Source organism: Diabrotica virgifera, chromosome 4, assembly GCF_917563875.1.
Source record: "Diabrotica virgifera virgifera chromosome 4, PGI_DIABVI_V3a".
NCBI lineage: Eukaryota > Metazoa > Arthropoda > Insecta > Coleoptera > Chrysomelidae > Diabrotica > Diabrotica virgifera.
In genome coordinates, this window is record NC_065446.1 from 125,256,143 (window position 1) to 125,282,749 (window position 26,607).

Genomic DNA, 26,607 nt, shown 5'->3' on the forward strand with positions numbered 1-26,607 from the left:
ACATATGAGTTATTTTTAATTATTATTACTTATATTATACAGTCTTGAAGTTTAAGCGTTCCTCCCCACTCAGCCTGTATGTATATTGTTGGAAATACCATGCAATAAAAAACAAAACTTTTTTTGTAATCTTGGAAACTAATAATAGTTATTATAATCTCAGTAACAATCACAAAACTGCCCTCTATTTATTTAGAAAGCAAAAAAAGTATTTCCATAAAACTCCGGGTTTCAAATTTAACTTGGCACTCGGATTCTAGCCAGGAGCTCAGAACAGCGCGAAAGTGTTGGCATATTGCAACAGCTGTATTTCTGCGACCACTGGCGCTATTCAAACTATCGAGCCGGTTTCACTTTCCGTACATCAACAAAACCGCAATGCGTCTGCAAAACGGAATTTTGCAAACCATGTGTGATTTGGTAAGTAATTTTTTTTTCATAAAATCAAGTTTACTAGCATGTCATTTTTTACTCTCAGTTTTATTATAGGCTTTTAGTTTATTAATTTAGGTTTTCCGCATGGTTCAAAGAACTGAAATTGTAAATCGATGACAGCAGTGTTGAATTATTAACGGACTTTTCCGGTAAACATCGTTTTGTTCAAATTTAAATAAAATCATTTTCAGTTTGTTTTACAATTACACCTAGAAAGCTTAGAATTAAATACATTTAGTTAAAAGAATATTGTATAAATTAATATAAATTGCTCGTCAAAAGTTAGGGATATATAAAATTATTCTAATTTTAATAGTTGATTTTTCGGTGGACAGATTAACGTATTTCGCTATTTATTATTCGAGATTATTTTAGATTTTTCTTTACTATTTACACAGTTGTGAAAAGGTTTATTCAAACTTCCTTTGTTACGTTAAGTTTGAGATATCCTGTAGGGAGTACGAGGTTTAAACATCAGCATACATCGGAACCGTATTGTAGTCCTATGTTTTGTGAACATTTTGTTTTTTAAATGTAACTGATATCTTTAGAAATAAAGAAAATATACGGTTGTAGTTTAACATGTGTTTTAACCGAAACAAAAGTTTGAGACACCTTCGCTAATAACACAAAACATTCCAGGAATGTTCCTAGAAGGTACACACAGGACATTGAAAACATTCCTGGAATGTCCCCAAAAGCACACGAATGTCCCTGGAAAGTCCCAGGAAAGTGCTGTGTCAGCATTTTAAACATTCCTTGAATGTCTTGTTGGAACATTCCATGAATGTCTACGAATGTTCTTTGGACATTCACAGTATATTTTTTAGGCTGAATGTCTTGTTGGAATATTCCACGAATGTCCACGAACATTCCATGAATGTCCACGAATGTTCCTAGGACATTCACAGTATATTTTTTAGACATTCTCTGAAATATATCGTCAGTGATGTGACAATACCTCCTATATTTATGTTTTTTCATGAGGTTTGCAGGAGACGAAAAACATTTTTTAAGGTCACCTTCTTTTTTCGTACGTAAGTTCTGACTTGTTTTGTAGTAAATAGATAGTTGAATTTACTGCAAAACAAGTCAAAAAATATATGAAAACAGGAGGTGGCCCAAACAAGTTTTTAGTCTATCTTACAAATCTCATGAAAAAACAGATAGGAGGTATTGTCACATCACTGACGATATGTGGCCATACCAAATAATACATCCTTGATAAATATAAACATTTTTATTGCAAAAAATCTTTTCATACATTTTTTTAATGTAATTTACTGACATTCCTAAATATTATAAAAAAATGTGTCACATTTGCTTTGTAAACCTTTCTTTTGCTTTTCGTAGCCACATATTCCGTTTCCTTCCTGGTTTTTTGTAGACCACTTCTCTCAGCTGATTCTAAAAGAAAATAAAATAAAAGGTAATTTTTGTATCCTTTACAATTAACAATCAAGAAATATTATTTACAGGTAATAATATGCACAAATAATAATAATAAAAAAATAAATATTAAATAATATTTAAATAAATAATAAATAATATTTAATAAATAAAATAATAATGAACATTTTGTATTTTGACAACGACATCCGATGTGGAAGTAGAAACCTTAATAAAATTATTGTTTCAAGTAAATTGTGGCTTATTTCCCCATTAGAATAATTAATTACAAAAAAGCCACAAAGAAATAGCTTTTTCACAAACAAATAAGTATTTAGTATTCATTATATTTATTGTTTTTATTATTTACTTTAATGTCCAACTGGTATATTATTTGACAAATAATGACATTTCGAAGTCTGTTAAGTACGATATATACGCCCCAGTGCGTTATTTTGAAAAATAACGCCCTTGGGCATTAAATTTAAATAACGACTTAGATACTGTCAAGTTGACAAATATCAACCTAAGTAAAACTATGGTTACCACAATTACGTTACTACTGTTACTGGTAAATGTACTTATTTAAAAACTAATTCAGTGTTGTTCTGAAGCTATTTTCTTGTGGCATTTTACTGGCATTATTTACTTTAATGTCCAACTGGTATATTATTTGACAAATAATGACATTTCGAAGTCTGTTAAGTACGATATAACGCCCTAGGGCGTTATTTTGAAAAATAACGCCCTTGGGCATTAAATTTAAATAACGACTTAGATACTGTCAAGTTGACAAATATCAACCTAAGTAAAACTATGGTTACCACAATTACGTTACTACTGTTACTGGTAAATTTACTTATTTAAAAACTAATTCAGTGTTGTTCTGAAGCTATTTTCTTGTGGCATTTTTACAATTTTAACTATTTATAATGGGAAATAAGCCACAATATTATTAAAAAATGATTTTTATTAACGTTTCAACGCCCAAATCGGGTGCCGTTGTCAAAATACAAAATACTACTAATATAAACAAAAATGTTGTTGCTTAGTAAAAAAAATCTTCTAATAATTTATTTAATTTGACTCATTTATATCGGAAATTCAGATACATATGATATATTTTAAAGTAGAAGACTTTAAAATGATATTGCCAATATTTATGAGTTGCGTTCCTGGGACGACTTTACTGAAAGATAGTTCATTCGATTACATGAAATCAACCCCAACTCAAGAATATCCATCACAAAAAAAATCATAGCATTACTATGAGATCTCTAACGCGAGAATTTTAATGTCACCGTTGCATATGTTTGTCTTTTTAAAGACAGATCACAGGCTATGATTTTTTTGTGACGGATATTCTTGAGTTGGGGTTGATTTCATGTAATCGAATGAACTATCTTTCAGTAAAGTCGTCCCAGGAACGCAACTCATAAATATTGGCAATATCATTTTAAAGTCTTCTACTTTAAAATGTATCATATGTATCTGAATTGCCGATATAAATGAGTAAAATTAAATAAATTATTAGAAGAATTTTTTTACTAAGCAACAACATTTTTGTTTATGTTAGAGTAGTATTTTGTATTTTGACAACGGCACCCGATTTGGGCGTCCAAACTTTAATAAAATCATTTTTTAATAATATTGTGGCTTATTTACCATTATAAATAGTTATAATTAATTCAAAATTCATTCAAATTTTTTGCATATACAGAATAATTTAATCGGACATTAAACGTTAAAGGCACCACGGGTATTATAATAATAATGCTTTCTGTCAACGTATATCCCTCAGGCCGAAGGCCCTTGTTAAATACACCATTGACCTCAAGCCTATAATACCCTTGGTACCTTAATAACTATAACATAAGATTATAACTTAATTCTTGTTTTCTATTTCTGATGTTTTTATTTATTTACATTGAATATTAATCTGTTTTGTTGTATAATCTGCTTCGCAATAATTATGTGATATATTTGACTTAAAATGAATTCAAAATTTTTTTGTAATTGGACAACAATGTCAACTTAGATCTCTGATGTAGATAATGAATTACAACAGTATCTATATTGTACGGACTGTATTATTAATTAGGTTAAGCATATTACCCGTGTGACATAAGCTATTGGAACAGCACAGTCTCTCAAACGAACACATAAAAGTGAAGTTCTGTCAATATCTTTTTCTAAAAAATGTTTTGAACATACTCTATTAATAAATCCGATCTATACTTCATGCCTTCTTCGCAGGATCTTCTGGAAAGCTAAAAAACAAAATATATGCATTACTAAGCAATAGTAACAAATTTTAGTTTTAAATAAAAAATATGATTAATGAACTCACAAAATATTATAAAACAGCTTAGAAATTGTTTATTAGTATAGTCAGTTCCCCAAACTCGAAACAACAGGCTAGTGATTTTAGTGGGTAATTTTTTTCTTTTTGGCCAATTTTGCCAAAATTACTAACTATTTAGTAATTATTAACTATTTAGTTATTATTTTTTTTGGCCAATTTTACCAAATTGGCAAAATTATTTACTAAAATCACTAGCCAGTTTTGTCTGAGACTCAGTAGTACTGAGACTGAGTTTAGCCAACCGACTATAATATTATGTGTATTCATTAGTTGGTACTACAGTAGAACCCTGCAAATCCGAACCCCGCTAATCCGAACGTTCGGCAAATCCGAACCAACGGAAAGTGAAAAAAATTAAAAAATTCAAGACAAAAACTTAAAAACATGTTTATTATACAGAGTAAACTAGGAAATTGAAGAATGTAGGATTAATAGAACGTTGGCATTTAAAATTTGTTAAAAATGAAGACATAGTTTAATAATTATGTAGTGCTTATTTTTTTTATGTCTTAGGTTTTTTTTATTTATAATTGGCTTTGGCATAAACCAATTAGCCAGACTTACTTATAAAGGTTAAACATAAACTTACTTCGATTCTCTCGTAGTCAACTTAAGTCAAAAAAATTGTCCACAGTCTTACGAGAACGTTTTGTGACTCAAAATGAACGACAATGAAAGCTTTCAATTACTAGTTAGGCTAACTTTCGGATAATCCGAACTTTTCGGAATCCGAACAGGCTGACCCCCAAATTAGTTGAGATTTTCGGGGTTCTACTGTATTATAGTGTGTGGTTTACCATCCTGTTTATAAACGTATACATTAGCAAAAACGCAAAAAGAAGAATTATTTTAATTTTACAAATCCTTTTGTTAATATCTCTATTTACTTTTTTAGTTAGGAATACGTATACATTAGCAAAAACGCAAAAAGAAGAATTATTTTAATTTTACAAATCCTTTTGTTAATATCTTTATTTACTCTTTTAGTTAGGAATAAGCGAAGTTTGTAGTTTGTGGCTTATTCACAATTATTAAAATAATAAATGGATATGACCAATTATTAACTTATAAAATAATAATTCTTCTGATTTATGCCTTTTATTCACTTTGTTATATCTACGTTACCTAAAAGATTTTTTATGAATAGTATTAGGGTATTAATAGTATTAATTTACTTTCTGAAATACAGGGCATGCTTTTGTTTACATATTTGCATACTAACCTTTGAAACGTTATTCCTGCAGATTTTTTATCTACATTTGCTTCTGCTACTCCAACTGTTAAAAACAGGACACCATTTTATGCACTATGTTAATAATACTATTAGAGCTATTATAAAAGTATCCGAATTAAAAAAATATTCTTAAAAAGCACAAATAAAAACAAACAAAAATCCACGGCAAGGCCAGGCAAGGTGGCCAAGATGCCAAGCCAAGATGGCCGAAGCGAGGTCGTTGGTCGTTTTTAGTCACGTGATGCCCTCTCTAAGCGCCATGCACAAAAATACATGCACGACGAATTTGAAAATGAACGCAAAATAAATAAAAAATATAAATGCCTCTCTCCGGTTTTGCACAAGTTTCTGTTATATGTTTACTCTATATTAGTAATTTTTTTATTAACAAAATCGCATCAGCCAAATTGGCTATTAGCGAACAATAATTTTTATTACATTCGTAGGTTTATATATTGTATAAAATGTTAATTGAATTTAGGAAACTCTTTAAATTTGACATATTGCACTGTAGGCCTAAAATGTCACTTAGTTTGTTTGGTATGTTATAAGTAATGTTATATCTGTTACACGTATTTATTATTTGGCAACTTAAAATATAGGAACATTGGTAGTATGTTCACAGAATGTCTTATGGTAACATTCCAGGAATAATTTAAACAGATGTTCACCGAATGTTCCCTAAATATTCAGGACATTCAAATATTGATAGAACTTTGGTAGTACATTCCTGGAATGTTTTGTGTTGTTAGGGTTGAAGGAAGAAAACACACAATGGTGGGTATACATCGATATTATGTTGTAGTCTCATATTTTGCAGATATTTTGTTGTTTAATTTCCGTGATATCTTTAATAATGAAGAAACTGGACGGTTTTACACTTACGTGTTAACTGACAACATGCTATACGTGAGGACGCCATGTCTTATCATGCCACCAAGATAAATTTATTTCCTACATATAGTGCGAAAGGAGCAGAGTGTTTAAAGGAAAGTATCTGTGTAATTTACCTCTCGCTATTTAAAAAGCCTCCACGTAGACACCAAAGCCGTACTTATGCTCAAGGAAATTCCACCCCAAAACATCACAGAGCCTCCATTAAACAATCTCGACTGTCTTATATTGCGCTGTGCATACCGCTTTGGTGGTCGACAAATAACTCTTATAGGTGTCGATAAGAACTGTTTACCTTATGCGCCTTTCTCTTTTTAAAGTTTTGTTAACTGTAATTTTTGAAGTTATACTTCTTTAGGCACGAGGGTCAATTTTTACATTCCCCGGCGCATGCGCACACCGACAGTGTGGTATTAGTCGCTACATCTTTATGTAGCGCAAATAAGGTGTGCGTGAAAAGAATATATTATTAGTGCTGTTAGTAAATATATTTATTATAATTTTTGTGTCTTTGGATTTGTCTTCCTCGGGAATAAGATATTTTATAATGATAGTAAGTATATTTAAAGTATTTTTGTATACTTCACTTGGTCTATTAAATTTGTCAGTATGTATGAGAAATCTTGTAACCTGTCACAGCAAAGGGAATATAGCTCAGTGGTAGAGCATGTGACCGGAGATCGAGAGGTCCCCGGTTCGAATCCGTGTGTTTTCTATTTGTTTTTTATTTTTGGTATTGTTTTAATAAAAATTTTTGGAAAGTAGTAAGTAAAAATTAATGTAATCTTTAAATAAAATACAAATAACCTGTTGAAAGTATATTTATTTCGTTGAGATCATATAATAGAAGTATAACTTCTTACGTGCGTACAAAGTACACACACATTCTTTTTTATTGTTAATTTAGTTTTGTTTCAGTTAAAACACGTGTTAAGTAGTAAAACCACCTACTTTATTTGTTTCTAAACATATCAGCGACGTTCAAAATAGAAAATGTTCACAAAACATAAGATTACAATACGATTCCGATATGTGTACTCACATTTGTACCTCGTCCTCTCTGCAGGGTGTCTCAAACTTAACGTAAGAAAAACATTACTTTTCTTCCACTTGGTAGAAGTACAAAAAAGAAGTTAAAGGAAACCTTTGCACAACTGTGTAAATACTAAAGGAAAATATAAAACATTAAAAAAATAACGAAATCCGTTAATCTGTTCACGAAAAAATCAACTATAATGAGCATAATTTTCTATATCAATAATTTTTGACGAGTAGTTTGTATATTATATTAACATATTTAACACAGTACGGTGAAAAATATTTGTACAAATATATGAATAAATACAAAAATATACTATCTTGCAAAATCTTAGTTATTTCTCTCCATTTCTTCTGGTTCCTTGCTGTTTCTCGCCCATCTCACGCGTATTCCTGAATTTCTGATAAGTCTGCTTGCTTAACTGCTTCCAACCATTTCTTCTTTGGGATGCCGACTTCTCTTTTCTCCATTATTCCCTCCATCAATACTTTTTGACATTTCGGTTCTATGTCATTCGTATAATGTGACCATGCCATCTAGGTCTTTGAGCTAGTATTTTTGCCGTAATTATTGTTTCCATAATATATCCTCATTATTTCTTTATTTGTTCGACTTCTTCAAATATTATCTGCCGTCATTATTCTCCCGAAGATTTTTCTGCGCACCTTTCTTTCTCATATAGTATGTTTATTTACGTTTCTTTCTGCTGGCTTATAAACCACATTTCGCCGGCATACATCACTGTCGGTCTGATTGCTGTTTCTTAAGGTTCAGTCTTAAGCCATGTTTGGTGACAAAATAATAAGACTTTTAAGTAGGTAGCTCCACTATTTTCCATTTTACTTTAAAGTTATGTTAGGTTCTGTTTTATATACAAATGAGATAGGTATTTTAGTAATTTATAGTCTATTGACTGTAAAATAAGTCCACAATTATAGATAGAATTCAAAAATAGAATATGTGACGTTCCATTCAGAATCAGCAAACCAGTTCATGACCATTTAAAAAAAACTTGATTTACATCCAAAAAAGTTACTCAAATCTTAACTACATTCTTATTTTTTGTCGACCTTCAATTTTCTAGTCACTAGACGACTACCTTAACAATTTTCGGAACACAAATAGCAGTATATTTTTAGAACTAAGAGGTTCATAATAAATAATAATATATGCAATAAATATAGGTACTAACTGGAGGTTCGTGCTACTTTTGTTTAATTATTTTAGTTAATATATTTTATCGCCAACCGTCACTAAAGTCATTCATTATTGTACTCATTTGACGCCATTTGCGGCAGTAAAGTAACAATTTATTGTACTGAAAGAAGAATTTTACTTTACCTGCCGCGATTAATCAAAATAAACTGAGATTTAATGTAAGTGGTCGATGGCAGTAATCGATTATTTATTTGAGTGAACTTAAAATTTACGTTATTACTAATTAAATTTATCTAACAATAAAACACGAAAACGTTTGTTTTCTATACTTCCACAAAATTTATTATAACTAAGTGACTACAGCTGTTTCAGCGGAGTGCCTTTCTCAAGTGATATAGTTTACAATGTGTTTGCCTTTTTAAGTCTTCAACTGAAGAGGTTGAGGAGTGGGGAGCTGTTTGTCTCGAGTTGGCTGTAGTCGAAGGCACTCCGCCGAAACAGCTGTAGTCACTTAGTTATAATAAATTTTGTGGAAGTATAGAAAACAAACGTTTTCGTGTTTTATTGTTAGATAAAATGAACTTCCATCAAGTAACGGTCGAATCCATCAATTAATTAAATTTATGTCAGAAAGTGAACTTCTGTAGTATTTTGCAATTATATTCATAAAACATAAATCAAAACTTTACAGATTTAGTAATTAGGTACTTATTCAATATTGATAACAACAACTACTATCGATTAAAGATCGAAATCGGCCATCATGCAAAAGATTTCTGTCACTGTCATCGTCATTACTGTCATACGAAATTTTTAGTTCGTCTAAAATTAATTAAATTCTTAAATCTAAGTTTTGTATTAATGCAAATACAAATTGTATATTATGAAATGGTGTTTTTGTTAATTCGATTATATGTATATAGGACGGTGACAGATATTAATGATAATTAATTTGTTAGCAAATATATTTATTTAGATTTTCTACTATTCATCAAGGGAAAAGCAACTGCGCTGCGCGGGAGGCTACACTTCATAAACATAAAGTAACTATTAACGGTATTTTTAATTTTTGGTATTTTACTTTAAGTGTTAAAATTGGGTTAATATTTAAATAAAAATACGATTAACTGTTTAAAATGTATTTATTTCATTGAAATCATAATATAAGTATAGCGTCTTACGTGCGTACCAAGTACACACACTCTTTTTTCATTGGGATGTAATTATGTAAGTGTTAATGCTTTTTATGCTTGGCGATAAAATTGTGTATGCACCACGTCAGTAAAGACTCTTTATCGAACTTGTCTGTTATTCGCCTCGCTCGCTAGGCTCGCTCTACTCATAATATCAGACTCGTTCGATAAAGAGTCACTTTACTGACTTGGTACATAAATAACTATAACTTAACTTTGCCAGCGGGTATGATAAAAATAAAATATTTTAAGTCTTATTTTATTCAATTGGGTATAAGCTTATGTCAAAGTTAAATTTTTAGTATTCCTGTTTAAAAGATGACAAAATGATAAACGTCAGGATTAAATTTGTGAATCTGGCATTTAACAGAAGAAATTTGATATTTATACAGCCTTTAATGTTTTGTCACGTCATCTGTCGTCTGCACTTAATATTTTCTTGGATTATTAGTCCAGAAAGCCACTGCGCATCCGCTACGAAAAATATTCCGATTCGGATTTTTTGCACAAGCTTACTCAAAAAGGACCCCCTTTAACAAATTTGCATGTTGCCAGGACCAAACGTGGGTCAAAAATTTTTTAAACGTTTTTTTTTGTTTTTTCCTAAATTTTTTTTGCATATCACAAAGTTTTTTTAGGTTTTTTGGATCATTCCAAACAGAAAAGGTCTTTAGTGACTTTTCTCTAAAGTTGATATTTTTTGACATATAAGCGATTAAAAATTGAAAAATTGCGAAATCGGCTATTTTTAACCTTCAAAAACTATGTAAAAAACTTAAAATTTGAATGTTTCCAAGGTGGGTAGATATTCTATACACATCCATGAAATCCCGAAGAGTTTTCTGCAATACAGTATTGAAAACTCCTTTGTTTTTTAATTTCTAATCACGCGTGCGCGACACTGTTTTCCACCGTTGCATGTGTATACAGTATGGTGCAAATGAAAGAAATAAATCCGTTATTTCGTAAACCGGCGACTTTATGAAAACACCCCGAAACTGGTCGATTTTTATTTTTAAGTTATGATATTGTGGCATATATGGTATACTAGTGACGTCATCCGTCTGAGCGTTATGACGTAATCGATGATTATAGGGGTAGTGTGGTAGCTCATTTGAAAGGTTCTTCAATTTTCTATTCAGTAATGTAAACATTTACATAATTATTTATACAGGGTGTCCAAAAACTTTTTATTAAATTAAATTATTTGACAAAAAGAGAAGTAGAAGGACACCCTGTATAAATAATTATATAAATGTTTATATTACTAAATAGAGAATTGAAGAATCTTTCAAATGAGCTAGCACACGACCCCTATTCTCATTTAAAAAATCATCGATTACGTCATCACGCCCAGATGGATGGCGTCACTAGCATACCATATATGCCACAATATCATAACTTAAAAATAAAAATCGACCAGTTTCGGGATTTTTCCTTAAGTCGCCGGTTTACGAAATAACGAATTTATTCCTTTCATTTGCACCATACTGTCGGTGGAAAATAGTGTCGCGCACGCTTGATTAGCAATGAACAAATAAAGGAGTTTTGAATGTTGTATTGCAAAAAACTCTTCGGAATTTCATCAATAGATGTTTAAAAAATATCTACCTACCTTGGCAACATTCAAATTTTCAGTTTTTCACATAGTTTTTGAGGGTTAAAATTTCCAATTTCGCAATTTTTCAATTTTTAATCGCTTTTATGCCAAAAACTATCAACTTTAGAGAAATGTCACTAAAGACCTTTCTGTTTGGAATGATCCAAAAAACCTAAAAAAACTTTGTTCCATGCAAAAAAAAAATAATTTTAGGAAAAAAACAAAAAAAAATGCTTAAAATTTTTTACCCACTTTTGGTCCTGGCAACATGCAAATTTGTTAAAAGGGGTCCTTTTTGAGTAAGATTGTGCAAAAAATCCGAATCGGAATATTTTTCCTAGCGGATGCGCAGTGGCTTTCTGGACTTTATCAGCTACATATTAAAACATGTTTCTCCCAGCAGATCTAATAGATGTAGATTATCCTTAGTATACTACAATCACAACAAAGATGCACTAGAAATAAACAAACCAAGATACGTTGAATGTTACGAGGAGCACTCTTGAATCATGATTTAGAATGTATAAACTTTGTAAATCATGATTTGGGAATTAGAAATTACAATGTATATGTTGTACTCAATATCCGAATTCGGCTATTGACCGTGACGTGCACAGAAAGTGTTGTGGATAAATTACAATGACCCACAATCCGAATTTCTCTTTATGGCCAATACAAATACCCACAAAGCCACAAAGGTAAATACAGAAATCGCATATCGAATCTTACTGGTAACACGTTTTATGCAGTGTAGTCTCTGATAATTTCTAATGCAATGGGGGAATCAATTAAAAACCTTAAAAAGGAATTTTAGATGGTCTGAATAAAATTTAAGTGGAGTCAAGTATTAGGTCTACGCTACTTTTAGAAGGCGACTATAAAAAACTAATTTATGAGGTAAAGAATCACAAGAATTGCGAAGATTCGGCAAAGTACTATCATCTAAACATTATCGAAGACCCAATCGATATGAATTGTTAAACATTGCAGAAAATTATTATCTGATAGCCAAAAAACGCACTAACGAAGAGGAAATCAAATTTTTATCAAATCATATTAGTAGTAAGAGAATACCCTTGCGAACTGCAGCAAATATGTCACTCAAAGGTTCTGGTCAAGGTTTTCTCAGATGCAACTATAAAAAGTTTTGGGGCGACAATAAATGTTTCTGTAAACAAAGGAACAAACAGTGTAATTCAAAGTGCCATGGATCGCTGTTACGCAAAAACAAATGAAGAAATTAGTTTCTAAAAATTTTTGTCTAACAATAAAACACTGAAAACGTTTGTTTTCTATACTTCGACAAAATTTAATAAAACTATGTGACTACAGCTGTTTCGGCAGAGTGCCTTTCTCAAGTGATTTAGATTACTATGAGTTTGTCATTTTAAAGTCTTTAACTGAAGAGGTTTAGGAGTGGGGAGCTGTTTGTCTCGAGTTGGTCATTCAGAATTGTATCTGTATTTTTCAATTTATTAGTTTCCATAGATTCTAATAAAGATAGCTTAAGGCCTTTATTTTGAATATACCGAATTGGAAACTGTTCATTAAAAGAATGATTATGATCTAGAAGGTGAAGTGCGTATGTAGAAGTGTCTGTTTTTCTATTGTCGAAAGCCCTTTTGTGTTCTGCTATCCGTGTGTCAAACGTTCTGCCAGTTTGACCGATGTAAGTTTTCGGACAGTCACCACAAGTTAGTTTGTAAACACCACTCTCTAGTTGTTTTCTCTTTCGGCTCTTATTGTTCTTAATATATTTGCTTAAGTTGTTATTAGTTCTGAAAGCTGGCGTTATTCCTTTTTTTATGTATCTGGCTATTTTTGTTTTTATCTTGCCTGTATATGTAATAGAGCAGAAAGAACCCAGTACCTTTTGCTCTATCATATATTATACTGGCAAGATATCAACAAAAATAGCCAGATACATAAAAAGAAAGAATAACACCAGCTTTCAGAACTAATAACAACTTAAGCAAATATATTAAGAACAATAAGAGCCGAAAGAGAAAACAACTACAGAGTGGTGTTTACAAACTAACTTGTGGTGACTGTCCGAAAACGTACATCAGTCAAACTGTCAGAACCTTTGACAAACGGATAGCAAATCACAAAAGGGCTTTCAACAATAGAAAAACAGACACTTCTACATACGCACTTCACCTTCTAGATCATAATCATTCTTTTAATGAACAGTTTCAAATTCTGCGTATTCAAAATAAAGGCCTTAAGCTATCTTTATTAGAATCTATGGAAATTAATAAATTGAAAAATACAGATATAATTCTGAATGACCAACTCGAGCTCCCCACTTCTCAACCTCTTCAGTTAAAGACTTTAAAAAGACAAACCCATAGTCATCTAACTCACTTGAGAAAGGCGATCTGTCGAAACCGCTGTAGTCACATAGTTGTAATAAATTTTGTTGAAGTATAGAAAACAAACGTTTTCAGTGTTTTATTGTTAGATAAAATAAACTTCCATCAAGTAACGGTCGAATCCAATAAACATTTTTGTGTTTAAAACTTATTTTTAATAAAATTAAGTTTCGTTATGTGGGTATTTGTATTTTTATTTACATCATTTAGCATCAGTTACATCTTTTATAGCCATCATTTTTATTAACGTATTTTTATTTACGTTTTTTTAAATAATATTAGAAGTTTCGCTTAGTGAGTGGGTAAATGTATATTGCCCATAACGCGAAATATCGTCATGTGTCTCCGACGGTCTTCGTAGTTTCGCATTGTGAATCTTCGCATTATATCCACAACGCGTTCTGTGCATGTCAAAAATTCCCGAAACGCGATGTGAGAAATAAACGAAATTCACAACGGGTTGAATTTCGGTCAATGGCCGAATTCGGCTATTGAGTAAAACATAATATACAGTAGAACCCCGCAAATCCGAACTAATTGGGGGGACAGTCTGTTCGGATTCCGAAATGTTCGTATTATCCGAAAGTTAGCCTAACTAATAGTTCAAAGCTTTCGTCGCTTTGAATCATTGATTTTGAGTCGCACCTGTCTCACTCTCTCCCTCTTCCACCTATCTCATATTGATGTCACTGATGCAGAGCCAGTGTCATTGTTTGTGTTTAGTCGAATTCGCTGGCTAGATTTACAATTTGAAGAAGCTCCATTTTTCCACGCTCCATTATAAGATGACTTAGAGGTCGTACAACAGGATGAGAAAACGATGAAGAAAGTGCAATTACAGAATGGATTGAAGCTGACGACAATGGGCACTAAGAATTTACGGATAAGACATTGTAGACTTGGTTTAACCTCAAGGCAACCTTAGTGAAGATGAAGAAAGCTAGGAAGAAGTTTCCCTGTCATATTGAGTGACACACGCGGATGCCACTAAAGTCTGGTTGTGGCTCTACGTTACGTGGAGCAGAACTCTGCTGCGTTCCTGGTCGATGTAATGTTTATGCGTAGATGATTTACCATCGCTGCTAGATTGTTAAATTTTCTGGTTTTGCTCTGTATAATAATCACGTTTTTGTCTTGAATTTTTATTTTTTTTTTTCACTTTCTGTTGGTTCGGATTTTCCGAACGTTCGGATTAGCGGGGTTCGGATTTGCGGGGTTCTACTGTATACCTACATTATAAATTATTATGATTTAGGAGTGCTTCTCGTAACATTTAACGTGTCTTGGTTTGTTTATTTATATTGAATCTCTATTGTGACTATAGTATAGGCTCTGAGAACGAAATACGAATATGGAGTAGGTATTGTCCTTTTCATGAGCATTTTTCAGTGCGTAACAAATGATAGAAAAAAGGGTAAGTCCGTAATAATAAACATTTATGACATTTATTTTAACATGACATTTTAGTTAAATCTGACAACTGTCACATTTTATTTTCAATTTGGAATAAAAACAAATCAAATGTGTTTCTTGCATTTATAAAATGGTATTTTCTTTGATTTGTATAGTCTTATAAATTATACAGATTATATTTGTAACATTATTATCTAATTAAAAAATATTTTTTTATTATGGCGCCATCTATCGACAACCAGAATATCTAGAATAAATGTTATAAATGTCACCGACGAAATGTAATCACCGACGTGCGTTTTTTTCTGTACCATACAATTTAATGCGTTAGAAAAAAATCGAAAAACTGTGACGCACTGAAAGATGATCATGAGAAAAAGAATATATCGCTAAAAATTAAGATAATACACAGTATTAATAGTTCAGCAACGCAAATAAATATTTTGATCAAAGCGGTGAAGAAGATAAAGTATGTTATTAAAGTATGTAATAGCTTCATTAGTTCAGAAACAGACAACTTAAAAACGATTACATTACGTCATCGGTGTTGAAGTAATGAGACGTAATCGATTATATTTTTATGTGACACCTCATGTGAAAGGTCTCATATACGGCTTTGCAATGATGTATTATTCGAATCTTTATTTCTACGAGGCTCTCAATGAAATTCATTTGACTGTCTAGGTGCTGACGTCATCAGCAGACCACACACAGGAACGAACCTTTCTCTTAAACAAAGGCTCAGTTTATCGATCGATGATCTTCGGAGTAGACGTATTCCAACCAAAATGGGGCAGTGTTTTGTGTGTGGAGAAGCTACAACCGAAAACAATGGTGTTACAGTAAAAAAAAACGTGGTATTCAAATTATTTTATCATTAAACATTATTTGTAATAATGAAGAACACAAGTGCATGCTAGAAAATATATGCTACTGGGAATACCATGTAAAAAACGCGCCTGAAACTCTATCCCTGTGGTGGTGTAATTTTTTTTGAAAATACGATTTTCATATTGGTCTGCGCTTTTACTTCAAGGAGACCTTAATTATGATTCAAATAAATGTTAATTTCACTACAGTAGAACCCGCTTATTAGAGTACCGGTTATAGAAATATCCCGGTTTATGGAAAATTAATTCGAGGTCCCGAAACGTTTCCATTTACTCCTTAATAAATTTATCCGTTTATTGGAATACGTAGTCATAAAACAATACCGCTTATTAGAATAATATTTTTCAGATCGACGAATAAATTTTTACCTACAATTTCGAATTTCCTAAAAATTCAAATTATGTCTTGTACTATGGTTTCTCGCCAAGGGCTTCGAAGGCCTGTAGTGCTCCTTTATTTATATTTTACTTAGGTTTGTCAGATAGGTAATAAATATTTTGTTGCGTTGTTATGGGTACCAATTCAATCGTTTACCGACAAATCCAGTCGTAAAATAATTTCCTTTGTCTAGAAACTATACATACATATTGCCACCCAGTTGCATGTTATAAAATTTTTAAGAAACAGTTCGGCCATCCTGATCGCTTGTAAAGTTATAAAACGTTTTCGGTATGGCCAAACCATTGTAAATTTTTCTAATTTATATATTTCAAAGGAAAAAAAGTGACTAGTATTTTATGTAACAAAAAAACAAGCTACAATTATCGATTATTTTTCAAGACTAAATAATTAACAAAGTAGGAAAACTCAAAGAGGTACCACAAAAAAAACAAAGGAATGACCAGAAACAGGAAGGAGAAAGAATCAACTAGTTAACATTGTATATAAAAAGATGCACACATCATCATTATTGGATGAGCTATTTATAGCATTGTGTTCTTATTAAACTATAAAATATTGTAGAACTTCTGCATGTAGAGGAACCATCATTTGATGTGTTCACATGATGGTTCCTCTACATGCAGAAGTTCTACAATATTTTCACATCACATCAGATATTCCTACGTCTCCACATACTTTAATAGGAACATTTGCGGACGACACCGTCATCTTAGCAATTCACCAAGATCCAGTTTAAGCTTCCAACATCCTACAAAATGACCTAGCAAACCTAGAAAATTGGGTCAAAAAATGAAAAATGAAAATAAATGAGGCTAAATCCATCTACATCAAATTTACTACAAGAAAAGACCAGTGTCCATCACTATACATAAATAACAAAATTATTGCTAAAAACAACTCTTCCGAATATCTCGGCATACATCCAGACTCTAAACTTACTTGGAAAATATACATAACAAAAAAGAGCAAACCAATCGACATGAAAATCAAAGAACTCTACTGGTTGATAGCTAGAAAATCAAAACTAAGTTTGGAAAATAAACTGCTGATATACAACACAATAATCAAACACTTATGGATGATGAATGTATCGTATCCAAGTCTGTGGATGTGCAAGCCAATATAGTATTGCTATCATCCAAAGGAGCCAGTCAAAAATACTACGCATGATCACAAATGCACCTTGGTTTGTGTCGAATTTAACACTACATGAAGATCTAAAGGTTCCATTCATCACAGATGTCGTCAAAGATAGGTACAACAAACACCACGAGAAAATGGAAACACACCCAAACGTAGTCTTACAGCCGCTAGTACAACAACCAATTGCCAGAAGATTAAAGCGACTATGGCCAGCTGACATGAAAACAATCTAGGACGCCTTCACTGGAAGGAATCCCTTCACGCCAATGAGGAGCCCAGCTCCCAAGTGCAACTTTAACTTCATGTATATTCTAATTGGTAAATAAAGTACAATAAAAAAAATTATAGCCTATTTTCCGACTGGTATTTGCCAAGTTTATGTTATGTTAATATAGTAACACTTTCACTTTGCTATGCAAATGCGAAAATGAGTCCATTTACACACGTTTTTTGCGCTGCGTTGTAAAGAACCATTTGAATTGACGTGAAATTTGGAGCGCACGTAGCTACCGTGCCAAAAAAATGATATTGAGCCGGTATGTGCTTTTGCCATGGGGATGAGTATTATCCCTTCTCGGGGGTAAAAAAAATGCGTTCAAAATAAGTCCTGAACTGGATAAACTGACTAATTCTAAGCAACTTTTATTATATAAACTTTTTCATTGAGACAATACTTTTTGAATTATCTGCGAGCGAATATGTTGATTTAAAAAAAAAACACATTTTTATACGTTTTTCGGCAAACAACTCCCAAAGTAAGTATTTTATCGGAAAATATATTCTTAGCCAAAATATAGCCTATACAAATGTGTAAAAAAATGTTGAACGTATGAAGTATGTATACTTAGTACAGGCAGGTAGTATTCCTAATCGTAAAATTCCTAATCTATTATTTCAACGTGAAATAACTAAAAGATGAACCAATTTTCGGGAAACCTCATCACAACTATTTTAAAATGTTTAAAAAAGTTTAAAAAAAAACTTTCATTTCTTAAAAAAGTTTCTAGCATTAAAAATAAGCAAGTTACGCTCAAAATAAACCGAGTCCCTTTTTTGGTAAAAAAATTGTGAAAATAACCCCCTAATTACCACCTCGAATAAAACTACTGCTAATTGTTACTGCTTTACAAGTTAATTTATTTATGTATTGTTTATATTATATATAAGTTTCATCGGTTCAGAGTGCTTATTTTTGAAAAAATTTGTTTTAAAATAATTTTTTTATATTGAAAAAAAATCCTTTTTTTTAAAGTAATTTATATTAGCAAAAAACTGTAGGTTTTGCCATTTTTGATATTTTAGATTTTCTTGTTTTTCTGTAAGACCAAAATTGGTTCAACTATGGTTATTCAAGGTTTGCATACACTCGTGATTAGAAGTGACTGGTTCACGCCCTTTCAACTAAAGCCATTGTAAAAATAAGCACTTAGAACCGATAAAACTTACAGATCGTATAAACAAGAGAGTAAAGTAACTTGTCACGCGGTAACGATTAACTTCATGTGGGATGCTAATTAGGGGGCGACTTTTTATCAAAAAAATAGATTTGAGCTTTATTTTGAGCGAAATTTGCTTACTTTTGATGTAAAAACATTTTTAAAGAATAAAAATATAGTTTTTTTTTTCAACAATTAAAAAATTGTGATCAGTTTTCTCCGAAAATATTCGATTTGTAATTTGACGAGTAAGAACCTACTTATCATTAGCTACAACTCTGCCTTTCCTGAGATTACAGACTACATACGTACAACATTTTTTTCAATTTTTGTTATGCTATATTTTTACTTAGGATATATTTTTCGATAAAATCCTTATATTTTGAATTATTTGTCAAGAACTGTCCAAAAACGTGATTTTTGTTTGTTGAAAAATTTGAAAATATTCACTCGCAGATAACTAGAACAAGAGTATAGTTGAAAAACTTTATAGAACAAGAGTTGCTTAGCCAGTTTATCCATTTCCGGGCTTGTTTTGAACGTGTTAATTTTCACACCCAAAAAGGCGTAGTTGCTCACCCCCAGGGCAAAATTACACGTCCATACAATATCACTTATTTTTTTTGTTATCTGTGTTAGCTATGCGTATGCCAAATTTCATGTGAATCCAAGTGGTTTTTTAAAATTCGGGAGTTTTGCAATATTTTACCGTGAGTGAATGGACTATGCTAAAATGCGTTTTGATTTATTTTAATAAAATATAAAGTAAAAAATGACTTTATATTTTTTTTAATTTGAATTTAAGTTAAATTAATTTATTCCCTATTTCTTCCTTTTATATTAGGCATCAGGCCAATTTTTGCCTAACCCTAAGGCAGTAGTCGTATTTCAGATTTTCAATCAAATCTCCTGCCATTCGAACTAGCCTCTCAAAATCTAGTTTTTGATTTGTTTGTTCTTCTGTTCCTCTGTTTGTTTGTGTTTGTTCTATTTGTGCTTGTTGTGGTGTTCAAGAACAAACTATTGAATATCTCATACACAATACATAATATGCAAAAACAAAACACAACCATGAACAAAAATTAAGTTTTAATTTAATTAACCCTCTTAAGGCGGTGCTTAGATTCTTACGTAAACAACGGTGCGGGGTGCATTAACACCCCATCTGTATATCCATTTTTTTAACTGTGAACGTCGGGTAATTTAATTTGAAAGATAATTAGGACTTATATATTATAGTACGAAACATAATTTTACAAAAAAGTACTTATTTCTTCTTAAAATAAATTATTATCTTCGCAAGACAAACACATGGAATTTTTCACAGAACGAGCAACACAAAGTTTTTACACACAGTGCAGTTATGCCGGGACTTTCGGTCTTTTTTCTCTGACGTAAGTAACACCGACCTTGTCCCGTAGATCTGTTAGCTTCAGGTGGAACATCAGAAACGTCCAATTCAGGATACGAAATTTTCATCATTTGCACCCAAAAGTCATTTTTTCAAAAAAGCACGGAAACTCAAAGAGTTTTAAATGCTGTAATGGGTGGAATACATTTAGAATTGAATTTAATACGAATAAAAAAATGGACAATAATCAAAAAAATTTATTAAAAAAGATAGGTGAGAAAAACGAGGTCTGGGGTGCAGGTGCACCCCGCGTTGCCTTACGAGGGTTAAACAAATTAATTTAAAGATTTTTACTAAGTTAATTTTTTTAATGAAATTTACTTTAATTTAATTTTAATGTTTTTAACAACCGCATCTTCGATACAGAATACTTCCATTTTCATAACATTTAAAGGATTTATATCCCAATATTTTTGGTGGCTTAGCATGTGATTAAGATTTGAAAGTCAATGTAAAAATATGTGAGGATCACAGACTCATTAGCCTGATGAGTCATATTTTAAAGATATTTTTAAAAATAATATGTACATCAAATAACGGCAAAACTAAAAATAGACAGTTTTATATCCAAACCCATACAAATAAGAAGGGGCGTTCGACAGGGGTGTGTGCTTTTCCCTCTTGTATTTAACATTTATTCGGAAGCCATATTTCAAGAGTCTTTGGAAGAAGCAGAGATGGGATTCAAAGTGAATGTAGTATTGATCAACAACATACGATATGCTCAAGATGGTGTCTTAATTTGTAATAACATAGTCGATCTTCAAAAACTTGTCACTATTATCGGAGAATATAGTAAGCAAGTGTGATTAGAGATTATATATAAGAGCACTGCAGGCCTCAGAGGCCCATGGCTTGAAATTTTTCAACTGTCTTTCTACACTTTACTCTGTCCAGGGCAGCTGTCTTCCAGTTTACAACGCCTGCTACTTGTAGATCCTCTTTGGCTGCTTCCAGCCACTTTTTCCGCGGTCGACCCTTCTTCTTCTTCCTTAACCTCTTGACAATATACTCTTCGCCTATCGGTCCCCTGACACCCTTTACACATGTCCCAGTCAGCGAAGCCTTCTAGTTTTAACCATATGGCTAATTACTGGTTTCCCAATCAGTTCTTGAACTTCCGCATCCATCCGTCTTGTCTATTCGTTCTCTCCCACTTTCACACCACCGAAAATCTTCCTCAGCACACTCCGTTCCCATCTTTCCAATGCATTTTCTTCTCACTTATTCAGAACCCAACACTCACTACTATACGGTACTGTAGGTTGTATCACCGTACCATATATCCGCAATTTTGCTGCTCTTGAAATAATACCTACTACTTTTTAAAAGTTTGCTCAATGCTCCAACTGAGAGATTAATACCAAAAATACCAAATTCATGATCATCTCCAGAAACGTGGATGTACTTGATAACTTCACCATAACACTGAATACCAAGTCCATTGAAAAAGTGATTAAATTTAAATACCTGGAAACGTGGCTTTTTGAAGACAGGGAAGTAAAAAAATGTTGCATTGAGCAAGCTTAACAACCTTTTTTAAAATGCAGAAAGGTACTGACCTGTTCAGAGTTCGATCTTTAACTGAGACTAAGGTTTACTAAATGCTACATATTTGTGGTCGGTGCTACAATATGGCGTAGAAGGCTGGACACTCAAAACGAGGGATGTAAACAGATTAGAAGCTTTCGAAATGCGGCTTTATCGCCATATCCCAAAGATATAATGGACGGCGAAAGTCACAAATGTAGATGTCCTTAAAAGAATCAACCAAGAACGCCAACTTTTCGAAACCGTCAAGAAAAGGAAAACAGCGTATCTAGGTCACATCATGCGAAATGAAAAATACCAGTTCCTCCAACTTATAATCGAGAATAAAATTGAAATCGGACCCAAGAAAATGTTTTGGCTCCGAAACATAAGGCAATGGACAGGGATTAACGACATACAATCTCTGATACAAATTGCAATAAACAGAGCGTTAATGGAAAATGTGACCGCTAGCATCCATTAGTGGATTTGCATTTGAAGAAGAAAGAGAAGCATGTGAATAACCTGTACTAGCACTAATGATGATATCTTTATATTGAAAACGTTCTTTGATTCGATGTAGCCCTTGAAAGGATTTTAATATTATTTGGAGTTAATATTTAGTTACTGTTTTTAAGTTATTTAATATTTGGAGATATTTAATATTTAGTTATTGTTTTGGAGTGTTCTGTGACTAAACTCGTTGTAAGTGTTACCAGATTTGTTTAACTATTCTATATTTTGTTTACTTTTTTTGACTTTCAACGACCCAGTTAAATATTGCTTAACCTTGACCACCATGATCTACAATTGTGATCTTTGGTTGACTAAATTTTCCGAAAACGACAAACATAAGATACGTTGCCATGGGGACTGTAGACGATATTTTGGTCTAAAGTGTTCGGGCCTTAATAAAACCACCTCAAAAACTCTACTAGATCCAAGAAATGTCCATTTAAGATTTTTCTGTACGTTATGTGACTACCCTAGCCTTAGATGTTTAAATGAAAAAGTAACAAATTTATCAAAAAATCAAATACCACCAGAGAACTTTGACGGCTTAATTCAAGTTACCAAAAAAACTCACAGATAATGTGCCTGTTTTATCGAGACATATGATTTATTAGCAAAAAATGACGGCAAATTAGACTATATTACAAAAAATTTGACGAGATTCATAAATGAAATAACCTGTTAAATCCTGAATATCTTTTAAAATCCATAAGGTAGATGAGATATTTTCAATATATCGTCAGTTTTTTTCGGCTGTTCCAATGACACGATTAAGGTCCAAGTCCAAGATACAAATTCATCTGAAATAAAGTTGGGATTACAGAGGCTCTCTTCAAACATCAGTGAAATATCTAATCAAATGTGTAATCTTTCCAACAAACTACCTACTATACCAACGAAGAAAGAGGTATCGAAGAAAAACGTAGTATATGCCACTTCAAGTACCCAAACTGAAGACACCCAGCATTTCGAAACCAGTACAGTCAAAAAAACAAAAATTGCAGAAGATAAATGTCACTTTGTCGACATTAGCAACTTAACCCCAATATACACACCTATACAAGTAGTTCATTACATTAAAGAGAAGCTAAGTATCAAGGACTACATAAGATGTTACGCCCTCCTAAAAGATGCCGACTCAGAAACTGGCTCCTCATTCAAAATAGGTATTAAGTCTAAAACATCTATTGACTTATTATTTCATAAGGAAATTTGGCCACCTAATGTAAACGTTAAGTGGTCTACAGAATCCTTATACACCGAACCAACGACTTCACTTGAGACAAATATAAATCCGAAGAACATCAGAAGCCCGGTTAACTTGGAAAATCCAATTAACATTCCAAGTAACAACAAGATGAAGTTGATATCACAAATATACTGACAGACAAGGAGGCCATCGCAATTTGCAATTCTAAAGATCCTTTCCGTTCTCATATTAAGTTCATTAAGAAGGATACTTTAGAACCATCGATAAATCTGGATACTTTGACCCCACCAAGAGTTAGATTAACCAATAACTCGAATAGTCGATATCTTTTAGCCAAATTAAGGGAACCGGATATCTTAAAGGCCATCAAACTTCATCTTGCTTTTCTACACGACCAACCTGCATCAGTGTTTTATGATGAGTATACCAACACAAGTGTAAAACTGTTTCTGGCTTCCGAAGAAGAGTGAAGATCTAAGAAAAATTCTTCTAGAATTCAACGATGCTTATGGAATTAGTGTTCTGAGGAACTAGAAACCTCGAATAATTTTAGTGATGACAAGTTTAGTATGGTTCTGATTAATATTCTTTCTATGAGAAATAAAACTGACGAATTATTTTTGTTTCTAGAGGAATTAGGATTTCCCCAGATAGTTGCGGTTCCAGAACACTGGCTTGAAGTCAACGAGCCTTTTTTTGTAGATAAATATACCACAATTGCTAGATATGATCGTCCAAACCCAGCTCATGGAAGCACCCTAATTCTTTCTGCAAACAATTATTTTTCTCTGATAACAAAATATGACTTTCTGTTGAATGACGCCTTCTTTGAGTTTCCCTTAGTTTTTAATAAAAATCTGAATCTTTACATTATTTGCATCTATAAATCACCTGACTCTTCCATGGAACTATTTTTTCAGAACCTGCTAAATTTGTTAGATGACTTGCCTCACAAAAGCAGAAAAATTCTATGCGGGGACTTCAACATAAATTATGCTGCTGCTTGTGCTACCCAAATGTTCTTGTTCAACATATTGAATTATATGGTCTCTCAATGCACGTTAATTCTCCTACAAGGATTACAAAAACTATATCTACCATAATCGATTATATTGTCTCCGATTTCTCACTCCTAGATGTATGTTCTACAGTTATTAATGCGGAACTATCGGATCATGAAGCAGTATATACGAAATTTAATATCTTCAGCAAACCCTCCTCGAAAACCCGACGTTTAGGTAGGATTTTTTCCGCTCGGAATTTTCATAAATTCCAAAATTTAGGTTTAACTTCTGACTGGCATTTTCCTTTTACGGACGTGGACTAAAATTTCAGTGATTTCTTAGAGAAGCTTGTGTCTATCTTCAATGAGGCATTTCCTTTAATTACGATTAAGCCAAAACAACGCAAGCCCTGGGCTACCAAAGGTATACGCATATGAGCCAAAAATTTGCGTTCACTACTGTATATCAAGAAATTTACTACCAACGTCTCTGCCACTCAATATATCACCAATTACAGAGTCACCTACCTAAAACTCATCAAATAATAACAAACGATCTTCGAAATAAAACCCACGCAGCTCAAACATTTGCCCTTCCAAACCCTCAAAAATCTAAACGAATACTTCATTAACGTTAGTAAAATATAACATCAACTATTCAGTATCAACAAGAGCCCATTTTCTATCTCCCTAATTCAGGAATTAACTCGAATTCATTCTTTATAAGACCAATCTATAAATCTGAATTGATCCAAACGATCAATAGTATCAAAAACAAATCATCGTGTAGTACTGATGGACTGACTATCCAGAAAAACCTTCTCAAATCTCACAGAAAATGTGTTAGAACTCCTCGTCTCACTAATTAATGATTCCTTTGAAAGTGGTAAATTTCAAGAGTGCCTAAAGACAGCCATTATTATTCCTCTTCATAAAGGTGGCGAAAAATCTAATCTGCAACATTAGACCTATTGCCTTACTATCGGTACTCTCCAAAATTATTGAGAGGCTCATAAAAACCCGACTTATGTCCTTTCTCTTTGATAATATTTTATCACAAAATCAGTTCGGCTTTTTAACTAATAAATCGTCCCCTTACTAACAAACAAACGTATCTCGATTTTATTCATTTTGGAAAAACACTGATAAACACCCATTACTTTCGTTTTACGAGAGATATTACTGTTAATTTCAAAAATTCATAAATTATTATTCTACATAATTTTTTATACATTATTCATGGTCATAAAACTGTAAACAAATGGAGTCTTGAATATTTTTGTATATGGCAAAAAAAATGTTTTTTGTGTTAATGTTGAGATACGTTTATGTGTTATTAATGTATTACTTATTTTTTTTCCCGATACTAAGTTACGTTAGGCAATAGACTAGTGTTATTTATTTATAAAAATACATAAACTAAAAAAATACATCTAAATACTTATATACTAAAATTAAAAATTAATTATGCGAATTATAATAATGTTAACAAACGTTTATTCGTTGTCTGAGGTGTCTGAATCCAGCGTCACCGTGTGTATCCCACTATTCAGCTCTTCATAGAAACTGTGATACTGAGGTGGTATTACGCCTTGATCGCAAAGGTACTACTTTAAGTCTTCCAATTTTTCAGTAGCCACTTTCATAGGATGGGTATATACCCGTTGAAGTTTTATATTACTAAAATTGGTAATTCCCCTTGTCATTCGTCGTACAATTTTTATTCTTTTGAATTCGGGGCACATCTTGTTGTATTTAAAATAAATATGATTTGGATCATTTTTAATATATTTTAGTACGGTTATTTTCAGCCAGTTAACCTTGTTACCATCAGTGTCAAATTGTTTGTTTTTAATAATTTCTTTTTTTAAAGCTGCAGCATCAAAAAACACAGCTTGATCCATCTCTATTACCTTGTATTTGGATTGTTTTGATGCCATTCCGACCGCTGCATACCACCCAGAAGGATGATA

At 32.2% G+C, this 26,607-nt stretch overlaps 1 protein-coding gene across 1 annotated transcript in view; it reads left to right on the forward strand.

Moving 5' to 3' along the window:
* Positions 1–328: 328 nt before the first annotated feature.
* The window catches only part of LOC126883902 (facilitated trehalose transporter Tret1-like), a 257,767-nt gene continuing 231,488 nt past the window's right edge, over positions 329–26,607 (forward strand). The window contains exon 1 of the mRNA XM_050649602.1: positions 329–420. The gene's annotated coding sequence lies outside the window, so the exon portion shown is untranslated. The remainder of the gene's footprint in view (positions 421–26,607) is intronic.